This window comes from Fukomys damarensis, unplaced genomic scaffold (assembly GCF_012274545.1).
Source record: "Fukomys damarensis isolate Sample0158 unplaced genomic scaffold, DMR_v1.0_HiC HiC_scaffold_33, whole genome shotgun sequence".
NCBI classification, from domain to species: Eukaryota; Metazoa; Chordata; class Mammalia; order Rodentia; family Bathyergidae; genus Fukomys; species Fukomys damarensis.
The window spans coordinates 12,594,098-12,620,391 of record NW_022900945.1 but is presented as its reverse complement, the minus strand read 5'-3'; the positions used below and the strand labels follow the sequence as shown (position 1 = coordinate 12,620,391).

The following is a 26,294-nucleotide window of genomic DNA, read 5'->3' as shown; positions in this document are numbered from 1 at the left end:
AAAGTGTCAAGTACAGAGATTAGTTAGGTTATTGCAATGGCCTCAGTAAGAGTTCCTGGCAGCTTGGATGAAGGTGGTAGCTACAAAGGTGAAAAGAAAGAATACAATTCTGGATATATTTAAGAGGAGTTAACAAATCAGCTAAAAGATTGGACATAAAAGAGAAAAAGATGAGTCAGAGATAATTCCAGCGATCATCTGGCATATTCTGCTAGGCAGCCAGAGTTACCAGCTTTCTATGTGCAAATGCCCACCTTCTCTGTGTGTAACAGATAAATGGTGAGCTTGCCATCACAGAAAAGGGTTTTAGTACTGGTTTCCAGCCACACTGCCTACCTTATGTCCCTTCTACATGATAATTTTGGTGGAGCCACTGTGTGTGAGACTTGCAGGAACATGTCTAGTGCTACGTCACTGAGACCCAAAAAGCAAATAAGAACAAAAAAGGTGAGGTTCAAAATAAATGTTGAAGACACTGTAAAAAGTGACAAAAGAAATATAATTACTTCTGAAAAATCTCCCAGAATGTTGCCTACTACGAGTGTCGATTGCATACTACACACCTGACAATATACAGAGGTTCCATCAGAAAACCTATTGATTCACCTCTCAGTGAGAAAGACTTTTTTGATTAAGCTGAACTTACCACGGCGACGTCATTGCTGAAAAATTCACACTTAGGGAAAAGAAAAATGAAGATGCTCTTTAAGAGAAAACAAGACAGCTACTGATTCTCAATATCCACTTCCCCATGTTGGAGAATCACAAGCCATTAACATTGCAAAGCGATAGTAACAAGTAGAACAGGGTTGCTTCCCAAAGGTTGCAAGTTTGGCAACAGCTCTGGACTATGTGGAAATGACCGAGAAATGTGCTCTACCTTTGGAGCCTCCCTGGCATTCAGAACTCCAAATTACAGGAATAAGCTATTGCACATGCAAACCGTATGCACTCTGAAATTTATTAGTGTTGCTCCAGCGTCTTCCATCCAAAAGCTAGACAGCCAGATTCTCTCCCATGGGTATACGACTTCCACTGAGCCGAAGAGGAATCATGCTAGTCCCTCAAAATTTAGGAGTAATATAAACATTTTAATGGCTGAAAATAAGTGTGAGCATTCCAAAAGCATTTTCCATGAAACATGTTGTACCTGGGTTTAGAATCCCAAGGAGTCCACAAACATTTATTTAATCCACACTTTTCCCAACACATTCTCTGAATCGTATTCCAGGATCCATCAGCATGAGCACTATTTCTGACGACTTAATGAGTATTTTCAGAGCACTGGTTATTTGCAGCACACTGTGGTTGTACTAGAGTCACAGTGTTGCAGAACACGGAGAACGTGGTCCTTGGCCTCAAGGAGCTAAGAGGGAGGGACACAGACAGGAGAAATCAAGCAAATAGAGAATTTTCTGTGCTGTGACAGAAACATGGGTGCCATGTTGAAGACGCATGGATGGGGCAGGGCAACAACTAGGGCCGATCCCTGAAGGAAGAGTTTTCAAGTCAGATGAAATGGTAAGCAGACACACAGCTAGAAAGCACACTCAGAGCTGAAACTTAGATCAAATCTCTGCTGTGGCTATTACTCTATCTTATTCACTCTGCCCATAGCCCACCAGCACTGGCGCTCACAACAGGCACTCTGCCAGGCTGGGGCAAGACTTCTTGCAAAAGAGAAAGCATTGAAGAGGGGGAAGAGACAGGGAAAGTGCTCAGGGACCAGGAACAAGCAGCGACAGGCAAAAAGAAGGAAGCATCATTTCCAGGAAACAGAATGTGGTACTGTGGGAGAGGGAGTGGCACAGATCAACTGTCATGGAGAACCTACCTTAGTGCTAGTTCTGGGCATACAAGGGTCCCTAAAATATGATTGAAATCTTAAGGTCTACCAGGAGGCCAGGCACAGTAATATGTTGTAAAATATAAAATGCCTGTGGTTATTTTTTTATGTTATTAATTTTATTGATTCATTTTAGGTATACAATATAATGACATTCATCACTGGGAATTTGCACCTTTACATAATATATCTTGGTTCTTAATTTTTCCCCATTCTCTTGCCCTCCCTTCAACTCCTCCACTCCTCCCTATTTACAAAGGCTTTGTTTCCATGTTTTTCATTTTCTCGTATTTATTTCATTCCCTTCTTTCCTTTCCCCTACCCCCACCACTTTCCAGTCCCCTTTGACCCTTTTCTTACTATTTCACATTATCTATTTTACCTTTTAGTCTTTATTTACACTTTCAGTTTCTCACGCCAGAAAAACTATTTGGTATTTACACGTTTCCTATTTATTTCAATTAAGAGTATTGCCTCAATGTGCATTGAGTTAGCTATAAACGTCTCTAATTTCTCATTTTTTATGGCTGAGTAGTACTCCATTTTATTTTTTCTTTAAACACATTTTCTTTATCCAGTCTCCATATGATGGCAATTGGGCTGTTGCCAAGTTTTAGCTATCACAAAATGCGCCACTATGAACATGCGTGCACATATATCACTGTGATATGATTCTTTAATAATTTTGGTGAGGTGAAATCTCAGCATTGTTTTCATTTACATCTCTCAAATATTGAACATTTTTTCATGTTTATTTCCTATTTCTACTTCTTTCTCTGAGAAATGTCTATACATTTCAAATGCCCATCTTTGTATTGGATCTTTAAATTTGGGAGGGCTGTTTTTTTTTTAAGTTCTTTATATCTAGATAGTAGATCTTTTTCTGAGGAAGAGCTGGTGAAAAGTTTTTCCCACATTACGGGTTGCCTCTTCACACTGTTGGTGGTTTCTCTTGCTATGCAGAAGCTTTTTAATAAAAAATGATCCCACTCGTTAATTGTTTATCTAGGTCACGTGCAACTGAGGTTTGGTTCATAAAATCTTTTCCTACGCCAATGTCTTCCAGAGTTATACCTAAACTTTCTTCCAACCAGTTTAGTGTTTCTGTTTTAATATTTAGATCTTTAATCCATTTCAATTTTAGTTTACTGATTTGGTGAGACATACAGGTCTAGTTTTAATCTTTGGCAAGTTGAAACCCAATTTTTCCAGAGCCACTTGTTAAAGAGGCTATCTTTTCTCCAGTGAGGGTATTTGGCTCCTTTGGCAAAGATGAGGTGGCTGAGTGTGTTTTTAGTTGTTTCTGCATCTACTAATCTGTTCCACTGATTATCAGGTCTGTTTCTTTGCCTGTACCATGCTGTTTTATCACAGTAGCTTTGTAGTATAGTTTCAAGTCAGGGATTGTGATAACTTGTCTCTATGCCTAAAATTACTTTTGCTACTCTAAGTCTCTTCTTGTTCTAAATGAATTTTTGGATTGTTTTCTCAAGGTCAGTGAAGTAGGCTGCTGGAATTTCAATTGGAATTTCAATTGGGATTGCACTGGATCTATGTAGCAGTTTTGGAAGTATGGTCATTTTCACTATGTTGGTTCTTCCTACCCAGGAGCAACAAATGTCTTTCCATTTTCTAGTATCATTTTCAATCTCTTTTCTCAGGGTGCGATTTTCAGACTAGAGGTCTTTGATTTCTTTTGTTAAATTGATCCCTAGTTATTTCACGGTTTTTTTTTTTTTTTGGATACTATTGTGAAAGGATTGCTTGCACCATTTCTCTCTCACTGAGTCTGTTGTTTGTGCACAGGAAAGCTATTGATTTTTGTGTGTCAATCTTGTATCCAGCTACTTTACTGAATTTGGTTATTAAGCATAGAAGACTTTTGGTGGAGCTCTTCTATATAAACTGTCATATTGTCTGTAAAGAAAGACAATTTGATGTCATTTCCTATCTTTAGTCCTTTTATTTATTTCCCTTGTCTAATTATTGTGGTTAATGTTTCCAGAGCTATATTGAAGAGGAGTGGTGATAGTATACATCCTTGTCTCATTCCTGATTTTAGTGTGAAGGATTTCAGTTTTTCATTTAGTATGATATTGGCTGTTGGTTTTTCAAACACGGCTCTTCCCAAATTAAGTTTGACGGTCTATGCCAGTTTTTTTAGGGTGTTTATCATGAATGTATGTTGGATTTTGTCAAATGCTTTCTCTGCATCTATTGAGATGATCATATGGTTTTTGTCCTTGGCTCTATTAATATGGTGTATTACATATATTGATTTGTGTATGTTGAACCATCCCTGCATCCCTGCATCCCTGGGATGAATTCCACTTGGTCAGGGTGTATGATCTTCTTGATGATCTTTTGCATTCTGTTTGCCAGTATCTTATTAAGGATTTTTGCATCTATGTTTATTAGTGAGATTGGCCTATAGTTCTCTTTTGCATTTGGGTCTTTCTCTGCTTTGGGGATCAAGGTGATGCTTGCTTCCAAGAATAAATTTGGGAGTATTAGCTTCCTTTCAATTTCACTGAAGAGTTTAAATAGTAGGGGCAAGAGTTCATCCCTAAATGTCTTGTAGAAGTCAGGGGTGAAGCCCTGGATTTTCTTAGTTGGTAAGTTTTTAATTATGTTTCAATTTCATTGATTGAAATTGAGTTGTTTAGAACTTTTAGATCAGCTTTATTTAACTTTGGTACTTCATACATATCTAGGAATCTGTCCATTTCTTCTTTGTTTTCCATCTTATTGGCATATAGATTCTCAAAGTCTGTACTGAAGATCCTCTGGATTTCTGCTGGGTCTATTGTAATTTTACCCTTTTCATTCTTAATTGTGTGGATTTGGGCCTTTTCTTTCCTTTTTTTGATAAGGTTGGCCATGGGCTTGTCAATTTTATTTATTCTTTTGAAGGACCAACTCTGCTTCATTGATTTTTTTTTTTGTATTGTTCTCTTAATCTCCATTGCAGTGATTTCTGCTCTGATCGTTATAATTTTCTCCCTTGTATGAGCTTTGGGTTTGTCCTGCTTTTCTTTTTCTAGAAGCTTGAGGTTCAGCATCAGGTTATTTAATTGAGCTCACTCTGTTTATAATATGAGTATTCTAGCCATGGATTTAGCTCAGTGGTTCCACTGCCTGCCTGGCAAGCACAAGGCCCTGAGTTCGGTCTCCATTCCACCCGCAAAAAAATTGCAGCTAATATGAGTATTCACTGCTATGAATTTCCCTCACAGAACTGCTTTCATTGTGTCCCATAGATTCTGATATGTTGCACTGGCATTGTCATTTAGTTGTAGAAGCTGTCTGATTTCTTCTTTAATTTCCTCTGTGACCCGTTGGTTGTTCAGGACAGTGTTGTTCAATTTCCATGTGTTTATAAAATCCTTGAAGCTTCTTTTGCTATTGATCTCCAATTTTATCACACTATGGTCTGATATGAGGTACAACTTAAATTCCTTTGCACTTACTTAAACATGTTCTATGAGTGAGTATATGGTCTAATTTGGAGAATAACCCATGTGTAGCTGAAAAGAATGTATATTCTAATTTTGTGGGGTGGAACACTCTGTAAATTATCTGTTAAATTCATTTGTTCAAGAGTTTGAGTTCTAATATTTCATTGTTTATTTTTTGGCTAGTTGATCTATTTGTAACAGTGGGGTGTTGAGGTCTCCCACTCCTATTGTATTAGTGCTTATTTCATTTTCCATGTTTGTTAGTATTTGTTTTATAGAGTTGGATGCACTAGTGTTTGGTGAATATATATTTATGATTGTCATCTCTTCCTCTTGGATTGCTCCCTTTACAAGAATGTAGTGTCCTTCTTTGTCTCTCCTAAACAGTGTTGGTTTGAAATCCACTTGATCACAAAGAAGATAGCTACTCCTGCTTTTTGGGGCATTCCTGTCGCATGGATTATTGTTTTCCACCCTTTAACTTTCAGTCTATGAGTTTCTTTTTGCATTGTGTTTCTTGTATGCTGCATATTGTTGGATCTTGCTTCTTGACCCATTCTGCCAGTCTATTTCTTTTGATTAGTGAATTGAGACCATTAACATTGATGGTTACAACTGATATGTATTGACTTATCCTTATCATAACTTTTTCTTTTTATTGGATTCTCCCCCTTTGCATTTAATTTCCTGTAATGCCTGGTGAATTCATTCTGCTTGGCTTCCTGGGGTTGTGATTCTCATTATCTTTTCCTAGAATATTGTTTAAAAATTTTTTTTGGAGTGCTGGTTTGGTATTCATGAAGTTCCTAAGGTGCTCTTTGTCATGAAAGTGTCTTATTTCTCCATCAATTTTGAAAGATAGTTTTGCAGGGTACATCAATCTGGGTCAGAGGTTGTTTTCTCTTAAGGCTTGAAATACAAGACTCCATGCTCTTCTCGCCTTGAAGGTTTGTGTTGTGAAGTCTGCTGTGATTCTGATGGGCTTTCCCTTTGTATGTGATTTGTTTCTTTTCTCTAATTGCTTGCACAATTTCATCCTCCTGTTGGGTTTCTGGAATCTTAACTATTATATGCCTATGTGTAGAATTTTTTATTATGGCTAGTTGGAGTCCTGTATGCCACACTTATCTATGTGTCAAGTTCTTTTCCCCTACTTGGGAAGTTTTCTGCCATTACTTCTGTAAACACTTATTTTATGTCATCTGCACTCTCTCCTGTTTCTTCATTGACTTTAATCAGTCTTATACGTTATTCTTTGCATTGTCTAGTAGCTGCTGGATTGATTTCTCATGGTTTCTTACTATTTTTAAGAAATTCTTCTTTTCCTGGTCACTAATTACAATCCTACATTCTATATCTGAAATTCTATCCTCTCACTCACTCATTCTGCTGTATAAAGTTTCAATGGAGTTTTTAATCTCCTAAAAACCTGTTTGCATCTGTTTTATGGATTCCATTCATTTCCTATGTTGGGATTCCATCATGTTTATATCTTTTATCAGTGTCCTGTCATTTTTTTCAGTATCATTGTCCCATTCATGATTTTGCCTTTACCTTATTTCATCCTTCATTAATAGAAGTCAATGCCCTTTAACCAAATATATTGCACATTTTTAAATAACCTTAGAAAAGTAGAAGAAAGAGTATTCATTCAAATATAAGAACTATATCAAATCTGACAGAAAATAAAGGCATTCTCATCTTAATATCAGTAGTAAGAAAAAGAGCCCTGCTATTGTCATTACTTTTAAATTCTGGAAACCCTAGCCAAAAATGAAAAAGTACTAAGAGATAAGTAATGAGAAGATGAGCATAAAATTTTAACTAATGATATAACACTGGGAAATCATACCCAGTTGTGTACTTGAAGAAATTATTACACCATAACCAACAATCCTTTTACTCACAAATACAGGCAAATATAGTAAATCTTTAACTGCTCTTAGATTGTAAAGATCTGTAAAGGCAGACAGAATTTGTTTCTAATTAGAAAATTCTGGCTTGATAGCAATATAAAACTTCTTCAAATTCAATTTGTACTGCCAGGAGAACACCAGACAAAAAATCATTTCCAAGGGCCCAGGATTTAGCTCAGTGGTTCCACTGCATTACTCACAAGCACACGGTCCCAAGTTTGATCCCCAGTATCAAAAAAAGGTCCAGACAGTAGGTCATACTTTCTGATATACAAGAGAAGCTCATCTAAATTTTAAAATTAGAAAAGAAGAAAGCATTTCAAGCATGCCAACAAAAAGATAAAATGGCAGTTCAAAATGCAAATCACATCAATAAATAAAATTTAATTTCACTAGTAATTTAAAAATGTGAAGTGAAATAATATGCCACTTTTGCCTCTCAAAGATTAGAAATGGAAAGGGATGAGCACTCCCATACGTTCATGGTAGGAATGTACATTTTTGCAAATTTTAATAAAATAAATCCTATTCAAAACCTTTAAAAGACATGTATTTTGACCCAGTGATTCCATTTCTAGACATTTATTCTAGGTAAATAATTGTGCATATACACAAAAATACATACACAAGGATGTTTGCAATGGTAAAAAAGCAGACAGACACAATGAAAGATTAATAATTCTGATGCACCCACACAGTGAAATACACTTCAGTGATTAAAATTGATTCTCTAAAATACTTAATGCCTAAATGATTTACACTAATGTACACTAAAGATGTAAATGGGAAAAATATTATCCACTAGAAAGGGATTATGGAGCATTTTTTATTCTTTTTTGTGTTTGGCTATGTCTCCTAATTTTTCTGTAATAAAAATGTGCCACTTCTGAACAAAAACATTTTCATTCTTCAACTTCCTCTCACAAAAGCCTATTGAACAGAAAGTTTCTACAGCCTAACAAAGTAGCTATTATCTCTGCATCTGAAGTGAGGAAACTGAAGTACAAGACGGTACTTGAGTAATTTCCCCAAACTCCTTCAGATACTAAGGAGAAAAGCCAAGTTTCAATCCAGAACTGTTTGATATAAGTCATGACTTTTTCCACTACATCCAACTGCCTGTCAGTTGATAAATTCCTGGCTAGCCCTGAAAATTCATCCACGCGATAGCACTGGCTCCTAACCAACTACGCTTGGTGCCCAAAATCTCAAGGTTGACAAAGCAAGATGAGAAACCAATAAAATTTTAGAAATAATTCTATTAAAAACAGGCTCTTATCAAACAATCTCTTCAGAGTCACTATAAGATATATAGAACCAAGACCCAGATGAGGTTCCTCTCCTCTGAAAATTTTTACTGACACAACCATTAAAAGATAGAGAATATCCAACAAAATCTCAAGATGTCAAGTTTGACACACAATGGGGAATTATACTACACACTCTATATCTTCAAAAATGCTGACATAATTCCAAGCAATCTATCCTCATCTCATATTTTACCTACATTTAGAAGCATCAAATGTCACAAAGTTGCCATTTAAAAAATACTCCAATGGATAAGATATTCTGGTCTGGGGGTCCTTAGCTGACATGCTAGTTGTCACACTTGATGGGCCATTTCTCATGTGACCAACTTCAGAAGCTTACCTGAAATTATCCACAATTTCATTATGACTTCCTGACCACACTCATATTTTTAGTCTCTGCAAGCAATGAATTTCATATGTTATTGCTGTCTCGGTGGGCAGCATTTTAATTAAGTAATTTTTTCAAGCTATTTAAAGGATTTCCTTGTAAATTGTTCCAGTGTAGAGAGCATTGGAGGAAAAGTCTATATTTTATGCTATCCATTATTTCAAACTTCAACTTTAGCTTTAATATTTCTGGAGTCTTAAACCAACAGGAATGCTCATTGCAATGGAATATTACTGAGCCCCTAAAAAAGAAAATTCTACTATTGGTGACAAAAGAGATTAACCTAGAAGACACTGTTTATGTGAAACAGGACAAATATTGCACGATCTCATTTACATATGGAATCTTAAAAAGTCAAAGCCATAGAAACAGAGTGGAAGAGTGGTGGGAGTAGCAAAATGGGGAGATGCTATAAAGTTACAGTAACAAGAACAAGTTCTAGAGGTTCAATGCACAGAATGGTAACTATAGTTTATTATAATGTACTTTGTACTTGAAACTGAATGGTATTAAATACTTTCACCAGAACAAAAGAGGTAACCATGAGATGACAGATATGCTCATTAGCTTGGTTTTGGTAATCCCTTTCTGATATGTGTATCAAAATAGCACATTATACACAGCAAATATGAACAATTTTTGTATATCACAACAAAGCTAGAAAACCATTAATTAAGCTAGGTACACCCACATTGCTTCTTAAACTGCTTAGGACAAATAGCATACAGACATTCGTGGAGCCAGCTTTGAGTCCAAAATCTAAGAAACTGCTACAGAGAAACGTGTATAGAGGAAAGAGAAGCAAAAAAAACAAGCATGCCAGGATGAAGTTTTCAGGAAGCTATTAGTTCCAAATCTTTCCAAAAGCCTTTCCTTAAAATGCCTACCAAATCTCACTTCAAAGAATTCTGCATTCCAGCCCTAGGTGAAGATTTTTTTCCTCTCAATCTAATATGATGCAAAGAGAACAAAGAAATTAGAAAGATAAAAATACCTAGAAGTATACTATAATGCTATATTATATTGCTTTGAATAAGACGGTTACTACAGTGTTCATTATATTTGATTTACTTAGTGTTAGAAAGCTCTACAGAGTAAAAGGAGTAACTGTCTTGTTTACTGTAAGTTACATATGTGAATTCCTGGTGCTCTGATACTAAAAACAAAGTCCTTCCTTGGAGGCTGACCTCCTTCTCTCTGTTGTGGAACAAGAATGGTACTTTATCCACTTATCATGTGGTAATCTGTAGCAGCAATATCACCTACATGAGCTCTACATCCTGCTCTTTCCTGTCTCTGAACTGCCATTGACTGTATGTTTCAAAGAGAAGAGATTTCAGCACAAACAAAATGATCCCACCCCTCTGGTTTAAACCTTCATAAGAAAAAAAAATGTTTTTAAGTTAAAGAACTTTCCAAAAAGTGTAAAAGACACCAGCAGCTGTTCTATTACATAATAATACAAGACAATATTCTTGTGAAAAACTTGGATATAAGTCCAGGAGGCATCTAAAATGATTGTCATTCTGAAATAAACATCTGTGTTGATGGAAAATTAAGACAAAAACACACATCTGCATTCAAAATTCAAACACAATTCCCACGTGAAGCATTAGAATTCTGCTGGTTTCTTTGGGGAAAAAAATAGATCTTCTAAGTTTTGTAAAATTTTACACAACAGCAGCCAAATTCAACCACACAAGACTGTCTTTCATCTGTGTGTTTTGGGAAACAATTAGAAAAAAAATTGAAGTTTTTGTTGTTTGTTTCCTTATTTTGGGAGTGGGGGAAAGCCTAAGCATCTCCAACATCTCCTCCATCGAGCCTATGGTCCTGAGCAACAGACATGAGCCATGGCATTTGGGTCTGATGATGGGTTCTTTTCCAGTTTAGTCATTGATTTTTCCATTCTACACAGCAGTCATGACTGTTGTGTTTATGTGCTCTATTACAGCAACATTCCTGTACAGCAGGGAGGGCGTCCTCTCATGTGCCCCCACTTTGAAAAAATACATATCCCTCCCTCCCATTCCTGTTCTCCCTTCAAAGGATGGGTCACAGTGGAAAGATTACTTCACTGTTCTTATAAAATACAGAGCATTCCCACTTCCTGAAGGAACCACACCCTTGAATCAACAAAAGAGAATACTAAGGATGAACCAAAATGAGATGTTATATGTGCACTCATCCTGTCTTCTCTTGAATGTCAACCTCTTTTAGGCTGGAAATACTTCTCAGTGTTCCTTACAGTACCAAGTATAGTTTCATTGATGAGTGAATTCACAAGAGAACCCAGTGATGAAACCCAAAGGCCCTTATTTACTTTTATGTCTCTGTTTAATGGTATCTTTTAAAAGAAGACGACAAAACAGGATAAATTGTATATGAAGTTGAATCACACTTTATATATCCGTATCCAAACCTCACAGGCAGCCTTGTGAGGTAGGCACTACTGTGCCCATCTCCTAGATAAAGAGAAGAGGTTTTTAAGGGATAAGTAACTTGTCCATGGCACATAGTTAATGACAGAGCCAGATTTCAAACCACTGACTGATGATCTCTGACCTTCAGTGTTTCTACAAGTGGGGTTAGCACACAGCTCTTGAACACCAAGCTAATAGCCAGAGAGAACAAAAGCCACACCTCTATGATAGATTCCTTTTATTCTTAAAGTTGGTATTATACAAAGTTCATCACCATAAAGCAATCTTAGGAAAACATCCATAAACTCTCAAGTTTTAAGCAATGTAGCCTTCTGATAAGTTGTCTGTAATAACATAGTTACAAAAATATTACATAATGAGGCAACCTGCGTCATTGAATTACTACCTAAAATCCAGTGAAGTGTTGGAGGAACCATATTTTTTTCTATTTCTAAATAACAAATTATGACAAATTTAACAACTTTTTAAAGATAATCACTTATTTAGTGCACAGTCTGTAGGGCAGACATCCAGAATGACATGGCTAGATTTTTACTCCAGATTTTAAAAAGCTAAAATCAAGATGTTGGCCAAGTTGAGCTCTTGCCTGAAGCCTCTAGGGGAAAACCCACTTGTAAGTTCATGCTTATTGTTTGCAGAATTCAGTTCCTTGTCCTCGTAGGACAAAGTTCCCAGTTTCTTGGTAGCTGCTGCCAGCCAGTGAAGACTCTTTACTTGAAAATACTCATGAATTCCCAATACCATGAAAAGAGCAATAGGGGCTGAAAAATTAGTTCAGGCCCATCTTGATAATCTCCCCTTCCAAGGTGAATTGTGCTGCATCACATAAATTAATCATGGGTGGAAAATTCATCAAATTGCTTGTTTGTAGGATTAAGTGGAGCACGCTGACAAGAGAAAGAGGTGGGGAATCTTGGAAACCATCCTCAAATTCTAGTAGAAAACAACATAGACTTGAAATAATATAAATAATAGATCGAATATTGGAAGCCCAATACTAACAGTACATAGTTTGATTCCATTTAAGCTCAAAACAGACAAAAATTCATCAGTGCTGTTAGAAATCAAGATAGTGGTGGCCCTTGGGGGTCAAGGAGGAATAGACACAATAACAAACATGAAAAGCAAGTGCCCACTCAAGAGAGAAGGCTAAGGAAAGAGGGTTCCATGGCAACCAAGATGAGGCTTCTGGTGCTCGCTTCAGCAGCACACACTAAAACTGGAACGAGACAGCAAAGGTTAGCATGGCACCTATGCAAGGGTGACACGCAAACTAATGAATTGTTCCTTATTTTTATACCAGGTGCACCAATATCTCCAAAGTAAACTGTTCACTGTATGAAAATGAATGCATATTTGACAATTTTAAATGCGGTCGGAATGGACCTGACAGAGTTGTCATGACTGGGTCTTACAACAATTTCTTCAAAATGTTCAACAGGAACACAAAGTGAAATACAACCCTAGAAGCATCATGAGGAAACTGTAAGTCTCCCATTGTTTTGAAGCTATGTAAAGTCTGTGCAAGTGGCAAGAGAAAGAAGAAGTAAGTGTTCACAGCCTAGATTTCAACAAGAAAATCATACATACAGTTTTTGGCACCCCAAGGAAAATATCACTGCTCTAGCTACTACAAACGATCTGTATATATTTCAAGACAAAGTGAATTAGAGTTGGTATTCCTAGCAAAAGAGCCCACTTCCTGCTTAGATAGGATAGTTGGATCTAGCATCTGTACCTATAGAGAGAGGCCCACTGTGGCATCCCTTCCAGTGTTTGACAGTGTGCCATTCGACAACACATGCTTATAGCTACATGGAGAAGCTCTGTGGTTTCCTCACTGGTGTTCTCCATGTCTGCTAGCCACGTAGGCAAAAGTAGGGCACTTTTTATTTAAGTGACTTCTTGCGCCATTTTGCCTAATGGACTAGATGGGACAGACGGTATCAGCATGGATTTACTCCACTTTTTATGCTTTCCATTGTGATGACATCAAGCACAGTGAAAGCCTTCAGTCATGCTATAGGATTTGTGTATCCTCATTACTGTATCATTTGTGGGCTACACCCCTTCCCCTTTTTAAAATTAAATACAGCTCCTTCTTACTGTGTCTGGTAGTATTCCTCCTCTCTGGTATCCTGGACTGTCCCTCTCTCATCTCTTACTCTTGCCCCTTCCACCCAGTCTCAGTGGTACGATGTCAAAAAAAATGAACAAAAGCACATAAAATTAGTCTGTTTGAGGTCAGTGGTAAAGGGGGTATACATTGCAAACAAGTGTTTAATTAGAGTTGGCTATAATCACTCCTTGCCATGTCTGGCAATGAAAATATTTATTCCTACTGAATAAAAGTGACAAAAGATGAAGAATCTGGTTTTCTTTTTCTTTTTAACCTACCTCTTTAAGCCAATATTTTGTGTCATGCCCTTAGGCACAGTGAAATGAAATGGGTTTCCACTGTTTTATTGGCATTTTTTGTTATTGTTAACAAATGTTCTTTTTCATGGAGAAGGAGAGGTATTGGTATTGTGTGAATGTGTTCTGAATACATATTGGTATTAAGGATTTCATGATCTATAAATGCTAATATGCTAATAGAAGGGGTAGGGGAAAGGAAAGAGGGAAGGAAACAATATGAGAAAAGAAGGAAAAAGTGGACACAAAGTGTTTGTAAATAGGAAGGGATGGAGGGGTTGAAGGGAAAGAAAGGAAATGGGGGAAAATAAGAACCAAGATATATCATGTACAGGGGAAAATTCCCAATGAATGTGATCATAATGTATACCTAAAATGTACCAATAAACTTAATGGAATAAAAAATGCTACTAGAGTTTCTTTTACTGTAGTTATGACAGTATTGGATATATTGTATCTATACTTAACTCATCCATTAAAGAAATTATTGTGAGAACCGAATTTGTAAGACTTCATTTTTAAAGACTATGGTTTTTAATTCATTTTTGCCTTACTAAATACTAAATGAAAGGCTTAAAATATTTTGAACAAGCTACAACTTTTTTTGTCACTCAATCATACAAGAGCAGAAGACATCTAGTAATTCCATAGGTAAAATTAACACTACACCAAATATTTTTTTTTATTTTACTGTTATCAAACTAGAATCCAAATGAAATGTAATTTGCCATAGATATTTTTTCTTGTTTTTTGTTTTCCAAAGTTTATATTAAAGGTAAACTTTTAAAGGTATGATGTTCAAAAAGTACTGAATGGATTCCAACTGCTGACTCAAAATGAAGGTTTAGATATGTAAATGACTGCATTTTCCTTAAGTGGTTATCTCTAAAGATGAAGAGGACCCCTGGTTTTAATAGATTGATGTACATTTGTCAGTCCTGCAGAAGCTTTAATGGAGAAAAGTTCCTATCCTAACTTGAATTTATTTTCTTTCTTTTCCTTTTCTTCTCTTTTTTCTCCTCTCAATTGCCATTAGTTTTAAAAGAAAGTGATTACAGTCTCTAGGCCCCCTATTGCTGTTAGTTTGTTCTGTTCTTGTGTATATTTTGTCCTGTCTTCTCCTCTTCTCTTCAACAGCCCCCTAGAGTTTGTGTGATCTTCCTGTGTGTCCTCTGGCTTCACTTCTAACCTTTCTCTATCCTATCTATGTATCCCTCCTTCCCCAACTCCTTCTAAGGCCCCATCCTGAGGGTAAAGTTGCTATATTGAAGAGTTTATTCACTATAAACATATTCTGGGCTGGTCCTCAATTTATATTTAATTCACACAGTTAAAGGTGATAGATTAATAACTACCACAAATTGTCATTTTCTGCACCATGCTTGATGCTATTCTGTTGCTGATTGTATCACTTGGGCTATGGTGCTGTGATGGATCTAATCAGTTGTCCTCCCTGGTACAATGAAAATGAGATTACCTCAGAGTCATTAGAGACTCAAAACCTAAAGACGATATATCTGAAAGATTGAAGTATTAACTCAGGAATTAAACTAAGGACAGTACCAACAACAAAAATAGAAATGAGAAGACATTTAAACAAGACACAAACACAGACTTCCACCTCACCAAAGGTAAATGTTTGGGGAAATAAGGTGGAAAAGTCTGTCAGTCAAACATTTGGACACACTGAACCAATAGCACAAGAAGTAAAAATAAATAAATAAATAAAAATAAATGAGGCTATAGTAAAATTCAAAACAGAAATAATTTCCCAGATAACCACAGAGATGGCGAGAAGAAAGAAACACATGATTAAAGACTCTAGAACAGAAACAGATTTAAAAAACAGATGAGCTCAGGACCATGATGGAAACCATGAATGCCCAACATAGGAAAGAAATGGAAACCTTGAATGCTCAAAATAGGAAAGAAATGGAACCCATGAAACAGATTCAAACAGATATCCAGGAGATTAAAAACTCTATAGAAAGTATTCACAACAGGATGAATGAATGTGAAAATAGAGTTTCAGATACAGAACATAGGATTGCAGTCAGTGACCATGAAAAGCAGTAAGGAAACATGAGAAATCAATCCAACAACTCTTAGATGATGCAAAGAAGAATAATACAAAATTGATAGGAATCCAGAAAGTAGCAGGAAAAAGTACAAATGATATAAAAAAAAAACTGTTCACAGAATTAATGACAGAAAACTTCCCAAACAGAGGGGAAGAATTTGACATACAGATAAGTGAGGCATATAGGACACCAACTATCCATGATCCAAAAGAAAAAAACTACACCTAGACATATAATAATCAAGATCCCAGAAACCCAACAGAAGAACAAATACTACAAGCAATAAGAGAAAATAAACAAATCACATGAAAAGGACAGCCCATAAGAATCACAGCACACTTTTCAACACAAACTCAAGTCAAGGAGAGCCTGGAGTGAAGTATTTCAATTCCTAAAAGAAAACAACCTCCAATCTAGACTGATGCACCCTGCAAACTCTCTTTCAAAACTGATGGGGGAAATAAGATACTTCCATGACAAAGAACACCTGAGAAATGTCAAGAATAACAAACAAGCACTCCAAACACTTTTAAACAACAACCTAGAAAAACAAAATGAAAGGCACAACTTCATAAGGGCCAAAAGAGCAAATATACCAGATAAGGCAAGAAATTAAAGGGAGAGAGGGAAAAATAAAAAATAAAAGAACCAACAACAGGAAAATAACATGACAATGAAAAGTTAATACATAACAGTTATGACCATCAATGTTAATGGCCTCAATTCACCAATCAAAAGAAACAGGCTGGCAGAATGGATTAAGAAGCAAAATCTAACAATATGCTCTATATAACAAACACACCTAGTTCAAAAAGAAACTCATAGACTAAAAGTAAAAGGATAGAAAACAGTTTTCCATGTGACAGGAACCTGGAAAAAAGTAGGGGTAGCTATCTCATTTGCAGACAGTAAATTTCAAACCAAAACTAATTAAGAGAGACAAAGAAGGCCAGTACATCCTTGTAAAGAGAACAATACAGGAGGAATAAATGGCAATCATAAATATATATGCACCAAATACTAATGCCTCCAACTATACAAAACAAATATTAATGGATATGAAAAATGAAATAAGCACTAATACAATTGTAGTGGGAGACCTCAATACTCCACTGACACAAATAGACAGATCATCTAGACAAAACAATCAACAACAAAATAACAGAACTGAACCGAGTCTTAGAACAAATGGACTTAATAGATGTCTACAGAGTGTTCCACCCTAAAATCAGAATACTCACTCTTCTCAGCTGCACAAAGGTCATTCTCCAAAATAGACCACATGCTACCTCATAGAACATGCTTAAGTAAATGCAAAGGAGTTGAAGTTATCCCTTGTATATTATCAGACCATAGTGCATTAAACTGGAGATCAATAGCTGAAGAAACCACAAGAACTTCACAAACACATGAAAATTAAATAACATCCTGCTGAACAACTGCTGGGTCACAGAAGAAATTAGACAGTTTCTACATTAAATGATAATGCCAATACAACATACAGGAACCTAGGGGACATAATGAAAGCAGTTCTACAAGAGAAATTCATAGCAGTAAACGCCCATACTAGAAAAACAGAGCAAGTTCAAATAAACAACCTAATGCATAACCTTAGCCTCCCAGAAGAAGAAGAGCAGGACAAACTGAAAGCTCATACAAGGGAGGAAATTATAAAGATCAAAACAGAAATCAATGCAATGGAGACTAAGAGAACAATACAAAAAAATCAACAAATTAAACCGTTCCTTTTTTGAAAGAATAATCAAATTGATAAACTCTTAGCCAACCTTATCAAACAAAGGAACGAAAAGGTTCAAATTCATGCAATTAGGAATGAAAAAGTTGAAGTGACAACAGATCCACCAGAAATCCAGAGGATCATCAATACCTACTTCAAAAAACTGTACTCTAATGGAAAATACAGAAGAAATGGACAGATTCCTAGATACATATGAACTTCCAAAGTTGAACAAAGAAGATATAAAAAGTCTAAACACTCCAATTACATTCAGTGAAATTAAAAACGTAATTAAAACATTACCAACAAAGAAAAGCCCAGGTCCTGATGGTTCCACTGCTGAATTCTACAAGACATTTAGAGAAGAGCTATGGCCACTAGTCTTTAAACTCAGTGAAAATGAAAGGGAAATAATACTTCCAAAGTCATTCCTGGAAGCAAGTATTACTTTGAAAGGGGGAAGACCCAGAAAGTGACAGGAATGATGAGATAAGTACGTTCAAAGCAAGGGAGTGTATTGTAGAAGGAGACTGATGGCAATGTGAATTTTACTGTGACTTTTTAAATTTAAATGTTCATTGTACATTTTATCACAATCATACAACAAGAGTGCTACATTAATCTAAGAGGTCAAAAAAAATGTTTTTGATACCAGGGATCGAACTTGGGTCCTTGTGCTTACAAGGCAGGCACCAGAACCACTGAACTAAATCCCCGGCCAAAAAATTATATTTTTAAAAAGTGAAGATTAGGCAACAAAGGAGTGATAGTTGACTCAATTGTGTTGGTTAACTGTGGATGGATCATTACCTGTCAGACATGACTGCATGAAGTCCATTTGTTCTCTCCCTCCCTTGCTCCATTTCTCCCTCCCCTCCCCTCTCCCGCCCCCCCGCTCCTTCCTGCACTGGATGGGCAGCTCCTTTAATGTTGTAATTAGCTCTGGACATTCCTCCTCTAGCCGAATATTTACAGGCTAGAACATAATCCAAAAGTAGCCACCCATGCTGCACAGTGTTTTCATGCTCAGGGTCTGGACTCAGACTCCCTGGGTTGGAATCTGACTCTACCGCTTGCTAATTAAGCCTCTGCACCACTAAGAGCTCATGAATGGGTAGCTGTGTCTTTTAAAAAGGGATACCTGTCTTCAGGTACCAGACTCATTAGACTCATTCTGCACGAGTGCCAACTTCATGAGTGTTTGAATGCATACGAGGGACACTGCATCTCCTGCCACCCTCCCCAACCTCTCAGCCACAACTGTTCATCATTTCCCAAACTACCAGCTCTCTTAACTCCCAGTGCATGTGCCCATCCTGTTTGCTTTAGAACCATGCACTCACTCTCCACATCTCAAGATGCCTTTGCTCTATCTGAGAAGATTCTCCTGACTCCCAAGACTTCCCATGCTTTTGTAGCCCTTGTGGATATCTCTAAAGCATTTCTTAACACTTTATATCCCATTTCCTTTCCCTTGCATTGATCTCACTGTCTTGAGCCTCTTACAGGAAAAAAACCACCCAAATTCATGAGTATTTGGCACATAATACACAGCAGTAATCTTCACTACGTGGGTTAAATGACTGGATATTATTTCCTCATGGGCAGTGAGTTCCCACCACTAGAAATAGTTAAGGACTTCACAACTATTTAGCAGAAAGGACTGAAACATCTGATACTACCCTAAATGGGACCCTCTAAGCCTGAGTTTCCTTGGGGCTGGATGAAGCAAGCGAGTAAATAGCAAGTGGTTCTGGGCAAGAGAACAGGACAGAGAGCCTAGATTTCAGGAACAGATGAAAGAGGGGGCAAGGGAAGAGTGCCCACCCTGGGGTGATGATGCCAACAGGGGCCAGCAATAGCAACCACTTCCATCCACGGGTCTGAAGGAAAAAAGGAAGAAGAATACTATGAAAGGGGAAGGGAAGAGTCTGGGTGTGAGCTGGGACCTACGCAGAGGAGTGACACTCAGTCACTGCCAAAGTCAGGGACCAAAAGGCACAGAGAGAAGGAATAAATCACCAGACATCCTCCCTCCATCAAAGAGCCAGAGAGTCAGAGAGCCAGAGTGAGGCAACTCTAGTGGTCACCTCCTCGACCCCAGAGCAGGGTAGAGGGCACAGCCGGAAGGTCCCGCAGAGGACAAGCAGGGTGGCCCTGGAGAGGTAAGCAGGACTGGGTGGAGCAGGCCAGGATTGGCACACTGGTGACATGAATTCCACTCACTGAGCCCTCAGGAGCCTCCGCAGAGGGTAGAAGCAAGAGGGGCAGGGCCTACACAAGAGCAAGAGCTCATGATGTCACAGCCACTTAGAAGGGTCCTGGCTCTCCAGTGGATTGCAGCTGACGTTCCCTTGAGCGACCCACAGAGGTGCAGAAGAAAGTTCTGTGAACTGAGAAAACACACTTGCCCTTGGGTCTCCCACCAGGTGCTGCTTTTAGCTCTTTTCTTGTGACTGAAATGACACTGAGCAATGCCAGAGGGACATAGCAGCCGCATCAGCAGGTTCACCTAGGGTAAAGGACAGTACTGTGCTTTGTACCACACAGAGCAAATCACAGACCAAGATCCGCAGGAAGAAAGTTCGGTTTGATTACGAGCAGCACTGATGTCCTGATGCATCGCTGGCTCCTCTCTCACACTGTGACCAAATCCGGTTAGCCCTGCCTGGCCCTTCCAGTAACTCTCTTCATTGACTCTCATCTCGGGGGCTCATTCTCAGCTTCTCAACTCCGAAGCCATCTGACAACCTTATAGGCAACTAGGAGAAATGAGCAGAAGGAGAGGGATCCAGCCGTCTCCTGGGGCCGGTGGGGAGTGGCTCCAGACTCGCTTCAGCCACCCACCACCCCAGCTGGGACACAGCCAGCTCCGCGGGGCCAGCTGCCTCTGCTCGCTGAGCTTCCACTCTTCTGCAGGAGCAGAGCCAGGCCTCCTTGCACCTCCAGCGGCCCTTCCCTCCACCGCACATGCATCACCCCAGGCAGGCAGCCCTGCTCTGCGGGCGTGGAGCCACGGTGACTACCTGCTGTTAGGAAACAGTCCCAGCTGTATTTCTTGTTTTCTGTTCAGAATAAAACTTTTTTCATCAGTATGATTACAGAAAGTTTCCCAAAACAAAAGAAGAGCAGCTGCCGCCTAAGCCCATAGCTCTTTTCTGATGCACAAAGCAGCCAGGCCTCATTTGACCGGGGTTTACATCTTTTCTCCAGAGCCTCATTAGAAGCTGAGCACTGCTCAAAAGCTCACGCACAATATGGTAGCGCTGAGCACACGGAGCGCTTTTAAAGATCTCTCTCTCAACCAGCGCCCGGCCAGGCTTCTCAAAAGCAAAGAACACTGGAGATAGAAGAACATACTACATACACACTTAGGCCTTCCCCAACTATGGCATTTCCACGTGTTAGCAGCAGCACGAGTCCGCCAATCCCAGGAAACGAGTTTCCGTCTGGGACTGAAGGGTGGAATGATACAAAGCAGGCACTTGCTGGGCGTGGGCCCCAAACACTCACACACACACTCTCACCACGTCTGGCACAGTCTTCCCTGCGTGACGAGCACATTAAAATTGGAGCTCTTACAACAAATAAGATGCCCCTGCGAATCTTCCCCACTTCTTCCTCGCGCCCTCTCTCTGCTTAGACTCAGGGCTGTGGCAGAGACAATCAGGCGTCCCTCGGCGGAAAATAGCAAGGCTGAGTGAAGGCGGAAGTGGCGAGAAACCACTTGGAAACCACGTGTGTCCCTCAGAGAGTAAACATCCTATGGTTTCCAGAGCCCCTTCGGGCAATGAATCCAGCGCGTAGTTATTTATCTTGCTACAAATTTGTTTTTGTTTCTGACTTCTTTTTCAGAATCAATTCCGATGACAGAAAGCAGTTTTCTTTAATCAGCCTGATTTTGTACCCAGGTCTGTTTTCTGTGCTAAGGACTATAAAGCAAATGATATGCATCATTATCCTGATACGATCTACGTCCCTCCACATAACTGCACCGCTTCCTTGCCTTTCAGATGGACCCACTGGCCTGCACAGAAGGGCGGCGCGCCCCTGGGGCCGGGGCAAGAGAAAGCGTCCTAGAGGGGTCGGGAACCGGACACAAACTGAGGAAGGACCACTTGGGCAGACAGGACCAGTGCCCCGCTGTGACCACCGTTCCTGTGGCTGCTCTTTCATTACCCCCTGGGGCCGGGCATTTAGCTCAGTGGTTCTGGTGCCTGCCTCTCAAGCTCAAGAGCCTGAGTTTGATCCTAGGTATCAATCGTTACTTCCTCAGCAGTGCTGCCCGGTGGCTTGGTGTTCACTCTCCCAAGCCTCATGAAACAGCTTGGTATTGCATCCTATTTTTTTCAGTGAAAGGAAATCCATGTTAGACACCTCCCATAGTAAAGAAATGTGGGTAAACAGCTTGTTTCTTCCCCTCAGTGGAACATATGATCTCCAAAGGCAGAAGCATAGGAGAGGTGGTTCATGGTGAACTGTTAATGTCATATTACAATCAGGTAAGTCAGTCTTTCCCAGCTGGAATCATGGGGTGTGTCAAAGAAAAAGAAGGTTCCTACTGTGCCTGAACCCCTTAGGAAAAAGTGAAGACTTCACAGAGCAGAAGGTGAAGCACCTGAGAAAGCAGTTTACCTGTGGAGTACTACTCAGCCATAAAGAAGGAGAAATTAGAAACATTTGTAGCTAATTTGTAGCACATTGAGGCCATACTCTTAAGTGAAATAAATAGGACAAACTTGAGTGAATATTAAATAGTTTTTCTGGTATGAAAAACTAAAAGTGTAAATAAGGTTCAAATGGTATAATCGAGAGTGTGAAACAGGAAGAAAATGGCTAAAGGGAAAATGCGAAGGGGAAGGGAAAGGAAATAAGGGCAAAAGAACAAATGTGAAAAGAGGAAAAAATGGAAACAAAGTCTTTGTAAATAGGGAAGGGCGAAAGTGGTGAAGGGAGGGCAGGGTATGGGGAAAAAACAAGAACAAGACAAATCATGTAAAGGTACAAGATCCCAATGATGAATGTAACTGTATTGTTTGCTTTAAATGTACCAATAAACTTAATGGGGGGAAAAATAGAAGTTTGCCTAAAAGACGCTATGAAAGGCAAGAAGGAAGCTCAGTTATGAAAAAGCCAGGCACTATCATAAGGAGTATGTACAGAACTGAGATTCCAACGTCTAGGATGGCAAAAAGAACTGGCAGCTTCTATGTACCTGTAGAAACCAAATTGGCGCTTGTCATCTGGATCACAGGTATCGATGGTGTGAGCCCAAAGGGCCACAAGGTGTTGCAGCTTCTGCCCCTTCGCCAACTCTTCAATGGTACCTTTGTTCAGCTCAACAAGGCTCAGTTAACGTGTTGAGAATTGTGGGACCATATACTGCGTGGGTACACAGACCTGAAGTTGGTCGAAAATCAGTAAGAAGGGAACCGCCTACACAGGTAACTCGTTGACTGCTCAATCTGCTGGTAAATACGGCATCATCTGCACGGAGGATCTGATTCACGAGAGCCACACTGTTGGAAAATGCTTCACAGAGGCAAATAACTTTCTGTGGCCCTTCAAATTATGTTCTCCATGAGGTGGAATGAGGAAAAAGAACACCAGCTTTATGGAAAGGCCATAAAAGGATGAACTAAGGTGTCTACCATGGTGTTTTAATGATTTGGTCAGTTAATAAAAAAAAGTCTGCTCCCCCCCCAAAAAAAATGTAAAATCAGATACGTCAACCAGAGTGTTAGGCTTCTTTTCCAATCAGAACCCACTGATGCTGAGGAGGAACAAAATATCGGGAGTCTGGACATTTTTGTTTTTCAACAAAATACTGTTTGGGTCGTTTGTTTAAAAATATTTTCCTGGCTCTGAATCAAAAGGCTCCATTTTATCAAACTATACTAAGCAGTTCCACTTATGACAGAAATGGTCTCTGGATGAGAAATGGAATGGATTCTGTCAGTAGAATGAGCTGTTCAAGTGTACAGTAATAAAAAGATGATGCCACTGAGAAGGGGCAAATTCTGAGATGTCCTGAATTAAGTTACAGACCAGAAGAGGGAGGAAGGAAAGGAATAAGAGGAGACCACTTTAACATCATCAAGCTAATCAACACAGAAAAAGAAGAAAAAGCCTCCACATTCCTTTCCTGCGGGCTGACTGCTGCTCTCAAAGCGTCACTGCATTTTGCTTGTGAAATCAACCAACCCCAAAAGTAGCACAAACCCCATGAACTGACCGCCCCTCCCAGGACCTGGGCCACTCCACCTTGTCCTACCCTTTTATCCACAGCCACTGTAGGTTCAGCGCAAACAATTTACATTTCTTCTCCCCACAATTCTTCTATAAAACACCCCTCCCTTCTAGTTCCAGGGTACTCATTTTTTCCGCTGCTACCTGGCCATGCTCCTGGTGGCTTAGAGAACTGCTCCCAGGGCCCGTCCTTGCCCCTTTGGCTAGCATCCAAATGGCTCAATAAACTATCTTCAGAGATCTCTCAGTCTCAAAAGCTTGACTCAACACCCTCACACCATTACAAGCGCAGTTTTTTTATTCTTCATTCAAGGAACCATGTCTGAAATAACTCCTGTGGGTACCACATGAGCAAGGAAAGTACTCTGAGCTTTCTTTTTCCAGCAGAGGTTTCTAGTGATCCCTTCCTCTCACCACACTGCGCTTGAGAAGCAACTGGCACACAGATCGGCTGCGTGATCTGCACATCTGGAACAGGGAAAATTCAGTGGCACATGAGAGATGTCATAGAGCCCAGCAGTTAAGCACACTAACCCTGACACTGCCCACAGTCAAGTTCCACATCGGCCACTTGCCAGGTTCTCTATGACAGATGATTTAACCTTGAAGTCATAAATATGAAGGACTTAGATAAGGACTTAGCACCCAGTAAGCACTATATGATTCTGGGCTCTAAGCTATCAGCAAGAGGAATCGTAAAGAACTCAAGCCCTAGCTTCTTCCTAACAATGCAGCCAAAATCTTCCTCTACAAAACCCACCAGCCCTGCTGAGGCAGCCCTGTCTCGCTCACGGAGCTGCCCCAGTGACATGGACGCCCTTCACTGCCGCTCTCTCCAGCCTCTCAGTGTTGCTCTACCAGCCTCTGGTTGACCCCACTGCTCTCATGAATATAAAGGAGAATTCTCTTTCCACCACTTTTGTGTCTCTTTATGAATGTGAAGTATGATTCTGACCTCTCCATTTTTTAATAAATCACCCATAAAGGATAGCATTACTCTCTTAGTTTGCTATAGGACAATCTTCTCAATAATTTAACAAAATCTACCCCACTGGCTAGGTCGAAAAGCACTTCAGTGGCAGCTCAAATAACCTGTTCAACAAGTCCCTTCCCCCCGAGTATAATTCATGGTCCACAGTGGGTAAGACACCTTGATCTCTCCCTAGACATTAGTATCATTACACTTTATGGATGTCTACCACATCCCACATCAACACACACATACACACACTACACATGTACACACACATACACACACACACACACACACACACATCCTTACACAACACCTTACTAAAGAATTTTAGTTCCCTAACTTGAGGGCTAAACAACAGTAGCTGAAGCAAGACAGTAGAAAGTTCAAGGCCAGCCTGGATAACATAGGCTTGGAAATGGTTTGTCTCCCAAGAATCCATTTATGGGAGGGACAGTATTAAAAGTTATCATGGAACCTTTAGCTGGTGGGACCCAGTGAGAGGTGCTTAGGTCTTGGGGTCCCCTGCCCTCAATCCCGCAAGTCCCTGAGTGGGTTCTCACAAGAGCAAGTTGTTAAGCCCGCTCAGTCACTATATGTCTCCTGCCATGGTACCAGGCCACCTGCTGGGAGGCTTTCCCCAGGGGCTGAACTATTAGACTGTGGGGACCTTTGACTTTTAAACTCCAAAAACTGTGAGATGAATAAATCTTTTTTCTTTATAAAGTTATCCTGCCTCAGTTATTTCATACACTAAGTGCCTTAGTCACTTTCTTGTTGAGACACAATACCCAGCACCCACAGCTTAAAGGAGAGGTTTATTTTGGTTCGCAGTTTATAGAGGTTTCAAGGCAGGACAGCAAGGCAGAGGGGTGTGGTGGGGGAGAACTTCTCACAACTCCGTGGACAGGAAGCAGAGAGAAGTGAACAGAGGAGCAGGGAAAGGAGATAAACCCTTCCCCACCATCCCACCAATGACCCAGTCTTCCCACCAGGCCCCACCTCCCGACAGTAAATCAGCAGTAAGCTGAGTGATAAGTGGTAAATTGTATAATCCAATCCACTTCCAAAAAACCCACCTGATGAGCACATGGGGCCCTGGGGCTTGGAATCTCTAAGAGTAAAGATCAAAATTCCATATTTTTATAAGCTCTTCTTTCTATGAATTCTGAAGTTTGACAACTTCTGTTCTACATTGTTTTGAAATCTACATTGTTTCCAATAAGCACTAACTGTACTAACAAGCACTCTGTGTATATCTGACCGATTCAATTGCTGGAACCTATTCCAGTGATCTTTAATATAAAACTATGTATACCATCTTCTAGTATCTCAAATATGTATCTGTCATCGCTAAAGATGTATGACAACGCTGAAGGATATGCACAAGTCAAGATGACCTCTGGCCTCCGGAACCTATGAGAACAACTTAGTTTGCCTCCTTCAAGGTCAAGGAATTGATATGAATATATATAT

The 26,294-nt window shown here is 39.4% G+C and overlaps 1 protein-coding gene, 1 non-coding gene and 1 pseudogene across 2 annotated transcripts in view; 2 read left to right on the top strand and 1 right to left on the bottom strand.

Annotated features, from left to right (window-relative positions):
- Gipc2 (GIPC PDZ domain containing family member 2) overlaps window positions 1-26,294 on the bottom strand; it is a 183,475-nt gene that overhangs the window by 8,519 nt on the left and 148,662 nt on the right. The window lies entirely within an intron of this gene.
- LOC109117440 lies at window positions 1,456-23,225 on the top strand (annotated as a pseudogene).
- Window positions 12,556-12,658, top strand: LOC117284110. Its single transcript, XR_004515179.1, has one exon. It is a non-coding gene; the product is annotated as a U6 spliceosomal RNA (small nuclear RNA).